Raw genomic sequence first — 10,646 nt, forward strand, 5'->3', positions numbered from 1 at the left:
TGAGTCGCTGTCACCTCTTCTGTCCGAGTCATCCTCGGCCGCCCGCCACAGCTCCGGGTTGCCATCTCCATCTTGAACTGCTGCTGAGCCGCCGTTTCATTCCAACGCGCTCCGTGCCCCGCATCTCGCGCCGCCTCGAGCCACCACTACTCGGCCTCGTTCTAGCCGCCCTCACGGCCCACGCCTCCGTGACCTCACCTGCGCCTGCGCCTCAAGCCGGCCCTGCCTCGCGGCCGTCTCCGCCGTGTCTTTGAGCCGCCCTCATCTTCGATGGCACGACCTGACCACTACAGCCGCGAGTCTCCATCGCCTCGGCGTCAGCCATCGTAACCGGCCCCGTTGACCTGCCTAGCTCCGCTCTTGAGTCACCGGCCCCGTCGTCACTTATATCTTCTGTTGCGAGCCGCCCCCGTCGCGGTCCTCCTGTGCTTTGCTCGGGCGGGTTAGTTCCGCAGCAACCGCCGCCTTGAGTCGCCAAGGGCCTCGCTCCTGCTTCGCCGAGTCGCCGCGTCCTGCTGGCTGTGAGCTGTCTCACCCTTGCGGCCTTTAGCCGTCCCTGCAAACCGCCACGCGGGCCGACCTTTAGGTAACTGTTGCAAGCAGACGTGTTGTCGGTCTTCGCCGTCGCCGTCACGAGCCGCTACCTCCATGGCCTTCGTCGAGCTGCCGGTTCGCTCCTCGCCTCTACTGCGATGAAGCCGACTTGAGCCGCTGCTACCGCAGTGGCCCCCTACGGATCCGCTGCATCCGCCTCTAAGTACAAAGGAGAAACTGACAGACTACCTGCCGCTTTCAACACTGGAGGAAAGAACTTGGTTTTCACAATAAAGAACTGAAGCGTCGTGTATGTCTGAAGTCTGTTTTGACCGCTACAGTAATTGGGGAGATGATCAGTGCCACTACCCATTCAAGTTGCTCAGAGAATGCATACACAGATTGCAAATACGTTTCTATGGTTGGCCTTGACCATGTCATTCACCAGTGGGATGTGCAGTGGTTGGACACAACTGGTCGTTCCGAAGAAAATTCGTTTGGTCGCCGCTGTGAGGAATCTTGTAGTGTATTGACACAACTGATCGCTCCGAGGAAAGTTATCTACGGATCATCTGTAGTCCGGACAAATCAGGTGAAGTTTGTCCAATCAATTTTTATCGATATATTTTTATTTTTTTAAAGGCAATTAGTTTGGGCTCATGGTATTTTTTATGCAGGATAATTGTTCACTGCAAGAGCGATGGTCGTGAATATATAGCTTGCACCAAAATTATCATGCGCTAGCATCTGACTATGCCATAATGCTCAATGAATGTATGTGCAAGCCGCGGCCTCTGCGGCCCAGTCTACATCGATGTGATGTGGCTGATTCACCTGTCTGCGCGGCTTACCACGCCTGCGATTGACTCGCCGTCCGCGCGGCTTACCGCGCCCGTGATTAACTCGCCTGACCATGCTGGCTTACAACGCCGCGGCCGGCTCATCAGTCTGCTCCCACGGCCGGCTCGGCCATGATTGATTTCAGCTTCACCATGGTGATCGTCAACTCCATGGTGGATAATTTTTGGCCTAACATATCAGGTGAAATCCATCCATTATATTTTTATATTACATATTGCTTTCTTTAAAAGAGCGATTACTCTGGCTTGCAAGTTCTCTAATGCAAGACAAGTTGTCTACTGCAAAAGAGACTATTATATCGCTGAGCTGTTGAATGACTCATACCGGTTTATATCACGGTCAAATATGGAGAATCTCAAGACAACTCCTCGAGTCATCTTAAGACTCAGGGGCTACAATGGCATGACTCTGCCAATTCATGACCCCGGGTCATTGAAGGGAAGATAACCCAGTCCTGGAGGCTATTGCTATATTGATGATAATTAAAGGGCCGTCAGAAAATTTCTGGCTTAAAATGAAGGATCCCGGTTTAAAATCCGGTTCAAGAGAAATCTGTCTCCCACAAAGCTTTGAAGCTATTAATATCCGGCTTAATATCCGGTTCAAAAAGAATCCATCTCTCGCAAGTTCGAGTTCTTAGGAAAAATTAATGGTCGCCAAAGAGAGCTTGCTGCCATGATGCGTGGTCCAAACATGGGTATCCTGCCTTATGGCTTATCTTATTATGATCACTTGGGGGCTTCCTGCTTATTGAGCACATCTATGACTACCCTCTTGATCCGGCTTATACGCCATGATTACAAAATACTTGGGGGCTTCCTGCTCATCGAGCATAGCTATGATTACCCTATTGATCCGGCTTGTATGCCTGGAATGAAATATTACTTGGGGGCTCTTTGTTCAACGGACAAGAGTTTTTATGACCCTTGTAATAGGCTTGGAAGCCAGGTGTATTCACCTAAAAACTCGGGTTATCCTGCCTTTTAAGTCTGCCACTCCGCCCAGATTGACTGGAATGACTTGCCGTACTTTTGACATGTTAATCTTATACATACCCTGAACTTGTCAAAGTTAAAACGACGATTGGTCATGTGAGGCTCGGCTTATTGTTGAGTGAAGGTTTAACTCAGCGACTGTGCGGCCCTTTGACAGTACTTGATTTGAAGGATTGGCAGCCTATGAAAGCCTTGTTTTTTGTCTTTTGATTTATATTTGGTTTGAGCATTTTTTTGAGGTTCATCTCTTGTGACATGTTAATACATGGTTGAAAACCGATGAGGGCTATGATGCCTTATGGTTCATATATGAATCTATCCGGAGTTTATTAACCCGGCTGGGCTTTGGACTATAAGTCGCCCGTGTATGATGATTTTTGATACTTGGAAGCGCTGTGCTCTAAGCTTTGGTTGTTACCCTTACTGCATGTGGCATGTTAAGCCGACAGTATGAACTGATTTCACAGGCTATGTAGCCTTGATTATATGACTCATCATTGAGCATCTTTGGGTTTGATAACCCGCCCTGACAGCGGACTTTAAGTCACTAGGATATTTTGCCTTGATCAACAAAATGATGATATTTCATGACTCTGGGTTGATACTGGCCCCGGATTATAATTATCAAGGCATAACCATGGTACTAATCTACATGTATGTCTTTCAATAATGGTATGAATATTTTGGGTTTGATAACCCGCCCTGGTATTTGACTTTAAGTCGCTAGTATGTTTAGGCTTGAATGGCCTTAGTGCTAAGTCTTTTCTATAATTGCATAAGACTATATTATGTTTGGGATGTTACCCGCCCTGGCTTCTGACGTTAAGTCACTAGGGCATATGTTGTTTAAACTCTGTGCAAGATTTGCAGAGCTGTGACTTACATAAATGATTAAGTTCAAGCCCATCATCAAAAATTGAAATTGATGTTTCAAAAGGGTTATCAATTATTGATTTTCACAAAGGCTATAAGCCGCCGGATTACAAAAATCCTGGATTACAATGGATGCGCATTAAGTCGCCATCGGCCAAGAGCCACTGAGTATTTAAACTCCGGATTTACTTGTCAACCGATAAGGTATTTAAATCTTTAATAGCCAAACTTGGTTGGATTATCATGATGATATTGAACGATTGAGGTTTTCATCCCAGATTATATTATTCAAATTTTGAATAACCAACATGGCTGGATTTTTATTATGGTTATCAATAACCAGTATTATGATTGATGTTTTCAAAGTCGCTTCAGCGCAATGGCTATTATTTTATCAATGGATATGATTTATTCTACAATGGAAGGAATAGTCCCGAGTCGCTGCAGGCTTACGACCCGGCACTTGGGGGCTACATTATTCAAATCATGATTATACCAAATATGGAAGTCTCATGTCGCTGCAGGCATGCACCATGACACTTGGGGGCTAATGCAAGGTCATTTTTTACTTGCCTCGTTGAAGACCCGACTCATCACATCGTAATGAGCCGGCCCTTGGGGGCTACTAATTGCTCCTGTTAAAAATTCAAGGTACACAAGTAAAATCCATTATATTGAAGGATCCATTGCTCAGTTGGTAAAGTACAAGGCTCTTGACCTTGTGGACGTGGGTTCAAGCCTTACGATGGAGGCTACATCATATGATGTTATTTTCAAATGAAGTATATATAAAGTCCCAGCTCAGTATTATCTTACTGAGCCGGCCATTGGGGGCTACACTGGTTGAAGTTTTCACGAGTATAAGGCAATTACAAGTCCCAGGTTGCTGCAAGCATGACAACCCGGTACTTGGGGGCTACATATGTATTCAGTTTTGACTGGTGATGGAGATGAACAACCTGGATTTCTATAAGGTTGCAACATTTATATTGAAGCAAGTCTTAAGCTGTTACTACGCTTCCTTCTTAAGACTTGGGGGCTACAAGTGATATGCATATAGGAGGTACATTTTCAAGCTTGATGTTAGCAACAATTATGACCCGGTGCCATCAATATTTACAAACCGGCAATTTTGGCAATGTTAAACTGGCAAGTTCTGCATCTTCAAGCCGACTGAAAATCAGATGAGTATTTCAAGACCAATATTTTTTGTTAAGCATTGGGCGCTGAATCGAATGAATTATTCTTCACAATATTTTTCTATGAGAAACCAATGTCAGCAAAGGATTATGAGGCTGGCCTATTGATCCGAACTTTTTAGAAGAAGGAAATGACAAGAACTTAAGGATGATCAGGATCAGTTTAACATGGATAAATCCAAATTAAACTGGGGGCTAGTGTCGGGGATATACCCCGCGGTATGACCCGGCCGGAGTTATGACCCGGCTGGGACTTGGTATTTCATTGGTAAACTGCCCGAGGACTGACGACTCACTGATGACCCGGCCGAGCCTGGTGACCCATTGGTGAGCCCGCAGACAGTGGTAAGCCGGTAGACAGTTGTAAGCCGGCAGACAGTGGTAAGCCGGTAGACAGTTATAATCCGGCAGACAGTTATGACCTGGAGACAGTTATAACCAGGCAGACAGAGTCGCCTGGGGTTAATAAGCCCGAGACATTAAGAAGCCCAAGACGTTAAGAAGCCCGTGGAGAGAAGCCCGTGATGACAAGTCAGAATAGTTTAAGTCTTAATCCGACTAGGACTCTACATGTGACCCGCCCCTTTAACTTATATAAGGAGGGGCAGGGCATCCCAAGGGGGGCAAAATAATCTCTAAGGCTAGACACAACAAAAGGGGAGCCGGCTTACGCGGCGACTCTCTCATGAGCATAATGAGACCTAGCCACAAACAACATGTAGGGCTATTACCGGATGATGTTTCCCAGGGCCTGAAGCTGTCTAAACCCTTGTTTTGTGTGTTGATCCACCTTGCGTCTCTCATCCCGATCAACCCCTCTCAAGCTACCACATAGATGTGTTGGCCTCATGACTAAGTCCTCACACTAAGGACATCTGCCGTGACAAATCCACGACACAAACCATGCACCCCCGTTGTTTAGACCCAAGTGGAGTAGCACCTAGACACATGACCCGCGACACTTGTGCTAGCCCCCGAACCATGCATCCCCACCGTGTAGACTCGTGGCCATGTGTGCATGCATGTTGTGGTTCCAGCTTAGTGCGATGCACGGGACGGTCCTTGGTTACTAGGTCTAACATCACGCAACAACGAGATTTGAGGCAAATGAAGGAACGGGCCCCACACTCCCTTCACAGGACGGACGCATTCCCACTCTGTTGCTTGATCCAGCATGGGATATGGCCCCGGCTGCCCACAGCCTACATGAGGGCCTACGCATGCCGCTCTCGATGTTTTACCACACCCTCTAGGGGTCGTATGATTACACTTGCGCCAGGTCCCGTGAATTTGCATGGATTATAACGGCAGCTGACGAGCATCATAGCCTAGAGAACGACATCGAGGCCACCCCTCCCTTTGGTAGCATATGGTGCATATATGGACCAAAGAGCTTAACATGGGGCTTTCATCCCAATCCTTGCTATGATTTCATGTGGCCACCGTAGATCTTGAACTTTCGAGGTTACAACCCTAGAAATGCGGTAAATGTCCCGAATATGGGAGGGAGGGGGCGAGAAAGGCCACGCAGTAAACTATCCCCATAATTTATGTTTGTTTTATCTGGCAAGACAAACAAGTTTTTTTAAATAAGGATTTTTAGCATTTTTTAATAAGGATTTATAATTTCACATTATAAGGTGCTTATTTTTTCCTAAAACAAAGATGTTGTAAACGCACAAAGCTCCTCATTGAGCCTCTCACCATCACGTTCACGTTGAACTCACCCTAAAATCAAGGAGAGGTAGATCGAATCTCCCCACAGGGGGCAACCTCCACCTAGTAGCTAAATATGGTTAGTTGAGAATTTCTCCCCAAATCGTTTTTTGAGGCAAAATCACATTCTTCTTTTTTCCTCCAATATTGTGGCGAAATACATGGAAGAAAAATCGTGGGAGGCACGGTGGATCGAGTGCACCTGTTTTCCCCCTCCAAAAGTGCACTAGTTGCCATATTGCATGTGAACGTGTCACCTGTACAAACAATTGAAATGTCGTTTTTATTTTGTTAACAATTCCTAAATATTGAATTTTAGCATGCACCTACCCCATGGCGGTTAGGTCAAATTTGTCTTATCCAAGCTCCGCCAGCGACCGTGCAGATTCTTGTACCATGCACGTGCTGCTCCGGGCCTCCGGCGTCCGGTACTGGACAGGGGAATCTGGATGTGATGCAATACAATTTATGTTGACCCATATCATGCACCCTTAGCCAACCAGGCCGACAACATGCACCGCTAGCCACCTCGATCTAGACCATGCGGTAGTGTCCACGATGGGCAAAGATGCTCAGCTGGACATGTTTGCTGGCACTAGTGCATGATGCCCAATCTCGGTGTGCAAGATGGGTAGCCGTGTGTCGCTTTGACATGCTTAGCATACAGAGTGACGGACTCGTTGGACACTCACAAATTGTTTGTGGGGTCAAGGGTGGATGGATGGTGTGGGTCAACTTGGCTAAAGGGGAACAGTTTGAGGCCATTTGAACAATGTATGCCATGGCTATGGTCATGAGCTACCTCACTTGCCTTACCACGAAATTTTACATAAGGGGACAGTGTAAACCTAAAAATTTTGAGTTTTATTTTTGGATATCCTGTTTGTTACATTTATGGCACCGTGTACAACAAATTTGGGGTTATTTTGGTGATGGTCAAAAAAATCACTTCATTACAGACGGACCGTTTGGTCTCACTTAAGCGAGTTTTTCTAACAAGGTGGTTTTTTCGACCACATCCAAATCACCAAAAAAATTGTACACATGATCTCTTTCATAAACATAGACAGAATATGAAAGTTTTCCATTTTTTAGAATTTTATATAATTTATAGTGGCTCAATGAAACTCAGGTACATACCTCTGACTTTGCCTTAAGGGGACAGTGTAAACTTCATTATTGTTGAATTTTCTTTGATAATCATGTTTATTACATGTATGTGACAATGTAAAAAAAATTGGGTGATTTGGAGATGGTCCAATCATAAACATGTGACCATATACAAAAGAAAAAGCCCACCCTCTAACAGGAGATTTCAGACCCCACGGCCTGCATACGACTAGAAACCCAACCATATGGGCCAGGATGCAGGCCCGTGGGATATTGATTTCTCATGCTAGTTGGCCCCACAGGGCATACACAGAACCGGATAGGGAACATGTTTTTTCAGTGAGAGAGGCTCATGCAAATGGTCTCTCAGCCGTGTATATAAGTAGGTGTGTGCGCGTCTCGCTTGGCGAGATGGGACTAAACTCCCACCACCTGTCAGTTGCGCCCGGTGCGTCTCAGCGTTGGGCCAAATTTTGTTGGGCTGTCCCAGGCGAACCTCACCCGCGTGCTGGACCACGTGTCCCTTTAGATGGTTGGGCTGGCCCATCTTGTATGCATATCCTTTTTCTTTTTTCTTTTTCACATATTTTCTTTCATTTATTATTATACAGTTCTAAAACAAAGGTTGTTGTAAACACACAAAACTCCTTCTTCAGCCTCTCATCATAATGTTCACGTTGAACTCACCCTAAAATCAAGGAGAGGTCGATCTAATCTCCCCACGGGGGGCAACCTCCATGGAGTAGCTAAATATGGTTACTTGAGATTTTCTTCCCAAGTCGCTTTTTGAGGGGAAAATACATTTTTCTTTTTTCCTCCAATATTTGTGGTGAAATACATGGAACAAAAATCGTGGGAGGCACGGGGGCTACCTGTTTTTCCCTCCGAAAGTGCACTTGTTGCCAAAATGCATGTGAACGTGTCATATTCCACATTTTCCTTAAAACATGTTGTACACCTGTACAAACAATTGAATTGTCGTTTTCATTTTGTTATCAATTCCTAAATCTGACATTTCAGCATGCACCTATCCCATGGCGTCTCATCCAAGCTCCCACATCAACCGCGCAGATTCTTCTACCATGCACGTGTGCTGGTCCGGTGTCCGGTACAAGAGAGGGGAATCTTGATCCGATGCGATGCGATTCATGTCTACCCATAGCATGCACCGCTAGGCAACCGGGCTGACAACATGCACCGCTAGCCGGCTCGATCCAGACCATGGGCAAAGATGCTTAGCTGGACATGTTTGTTGGCACTAGTGCATGATGCGCCAATCTCGGTGTGCAAGATGTGTAGCCGTGTGTCGTTTAACATGCTTGGCATACCGAGGGAAGCACTACAAAAAAATACACTTCCGTGATGATACGTGTTTGTCACAGTAGGTCGCGTTTTTTGTCATGCATGTACATCCATGACAAATTTATGACAGAATCAAGATAGTCATACCTGTGCTGTCGTAGAAGTGTTCCATGACATTACCAAAATTATCATCACGGAAGTGTCCACTTCCATGAAGATAAATCACGCGTCACAGAAGTGCTTTCGTCAAGGGTGACCGACACGTGGCATCCACCGTAACGGAACGCCGTTAAGCTATCGGGTCGGGTTTTGGATCCGATAACACGTTAACAGCCCCGACCAATGGGGATTTTCCACGTGTAAAATCATCATTGGCTGGAGGAAACACGTGTCGGCTCATCGTTGGGACAGATGTCATCCACTCATTGGACAGAAGGCGCCTATGATATGTCGACACGTGGCATGGCCCAACAGAGGCCCATTCCTGTGAAAAGGCCGGCCCGTTTGACTTGGTCAAAAGGTGGCGGGCCGGCCCCTGGAAAGCCTGTTAACGGCCTGTTCGCATATAGCCCATTTACAGCACGCTAACCCAAGGCCTATTACGCCCTATCTGAATTAGGCCCATTAGCGCCATCTGGGCATCCAATATGATTCCAGCCCATTTTCACTTCTGGCCCATGTATGGCCCATGATGCCTTTCGGCCCATATGAGGCCCTATGTAACTCTTGGCCTATTAACGGCCCGTGGTGAAACTGGCCCGTAATGAACAGTGTATCACTTTACACCCAGTAATGGCCCGTGGTGAAACTGGCCCGTAATGATCAGTGTATCACTTTATACCCATTAACGGCCCATTATTCCATTGGGCCGTTTCCAGCCCATGTTATCTTTCGGCCTTCCCAGAGCCCATTTATTCTTGGGCTATTTTCCAGCATTCGTTTACTTACGGCCCGTTACTGTAATTTTTTGCTTATGGGCCAAATTCAGCCCGTGGTTACAGTCGGCCCGTTTGTGGTCCGTTAATACATTGGGCCGTTTTCATAGCGTCATCAAATACGGCCTATTAACGATGGCCCGTTATGGTTGGCCCATGAACGGACGATTCCAACTCTAGCCCGTTTATGGCCAGAATGCGGCCTGTTTGGCCCATGTTTGGCCAATCGATCATACGACCCGTATAAGGCCCATTGATGATACGACCCGTAGAAGGCCCATTGTTTCTACGGCCCGTAGAAGGCCCATTGTTTCTATGGCCCGTAGAAGGCCCACTGTTTCTACGGACTGTAGAAGGCCCACTGTTTCTACGGCCCGTAGGAGGCCGAGTGTCACTACAGTAAATATTAGCCCATGGTTATTGTGGCCTAGTTTAAAAAATAGGTTATTGCAGCCACTAGCTAACCGCGGAAAAAGAACTGCAATGACTACAAGCAAACAAATAAACAAGACAACAAGGAAATAAATAAGCAAGCAACTAACGCTAGGCTATCACGGCTATTACACATATTACATCCACTGGGCCTCAAAGTTCGCCACCAGTGCAAATATAGGGAACAAAGCAGCATATCATATACACTGGTTGTCAAAGTTGGCGACCAGCGCAAATAAACGCCGCAACAAAACAAATCCAGAACTGAAACCACTTCAGAAGATCTCAAGAAACAATATCCTGGGTACCCATAATGCTGGCAAGATGCTTAGCAAGCTTATTAACTTTCTCTTGTTTGGCGCTTAAATCCTCCAGCGCTTGCTGTTGCACCAGAAAATATGCATCTGAATTCTGCAGGGACTTCCTTAGTCCTTCAGCTTCCTATCGCAGCACATCTGATCGATGTCTTTCAACTTGAAGTTGAGACTCAAGAAGACGAACTGATTCAGGCAGCAAGTTCGAAGAGCTTGTGCCAGCAGTAGTGGCCAGTAACTCGAACACTACATCAAGACATGACTTTTGGGTTCCCTCACTGTCGTCAAGATAGTTTTTATCAGCTTTCTTGGAGACCAACAGGGATGTCTCACTATCTTGAACCTTATCTGCATTACTTCCTTTACCATTGGATA

This window comes from Aegilops tauschii, chromosome 6, assembly GCF_002575655.3.
Source record: "Aegilops tauschii subsp. strangulata cultivar AL8/78 chromosome 6, Aet v6.0, whole genome shotgun sequence".
Taxonomy (NCBI): domain Eukaryota; kingdom Viridiplantae; phylum Streptophyta; class Magnoliopsida; order Poales; family Poaceae; genus Aegilops; species Aegilops tauschii.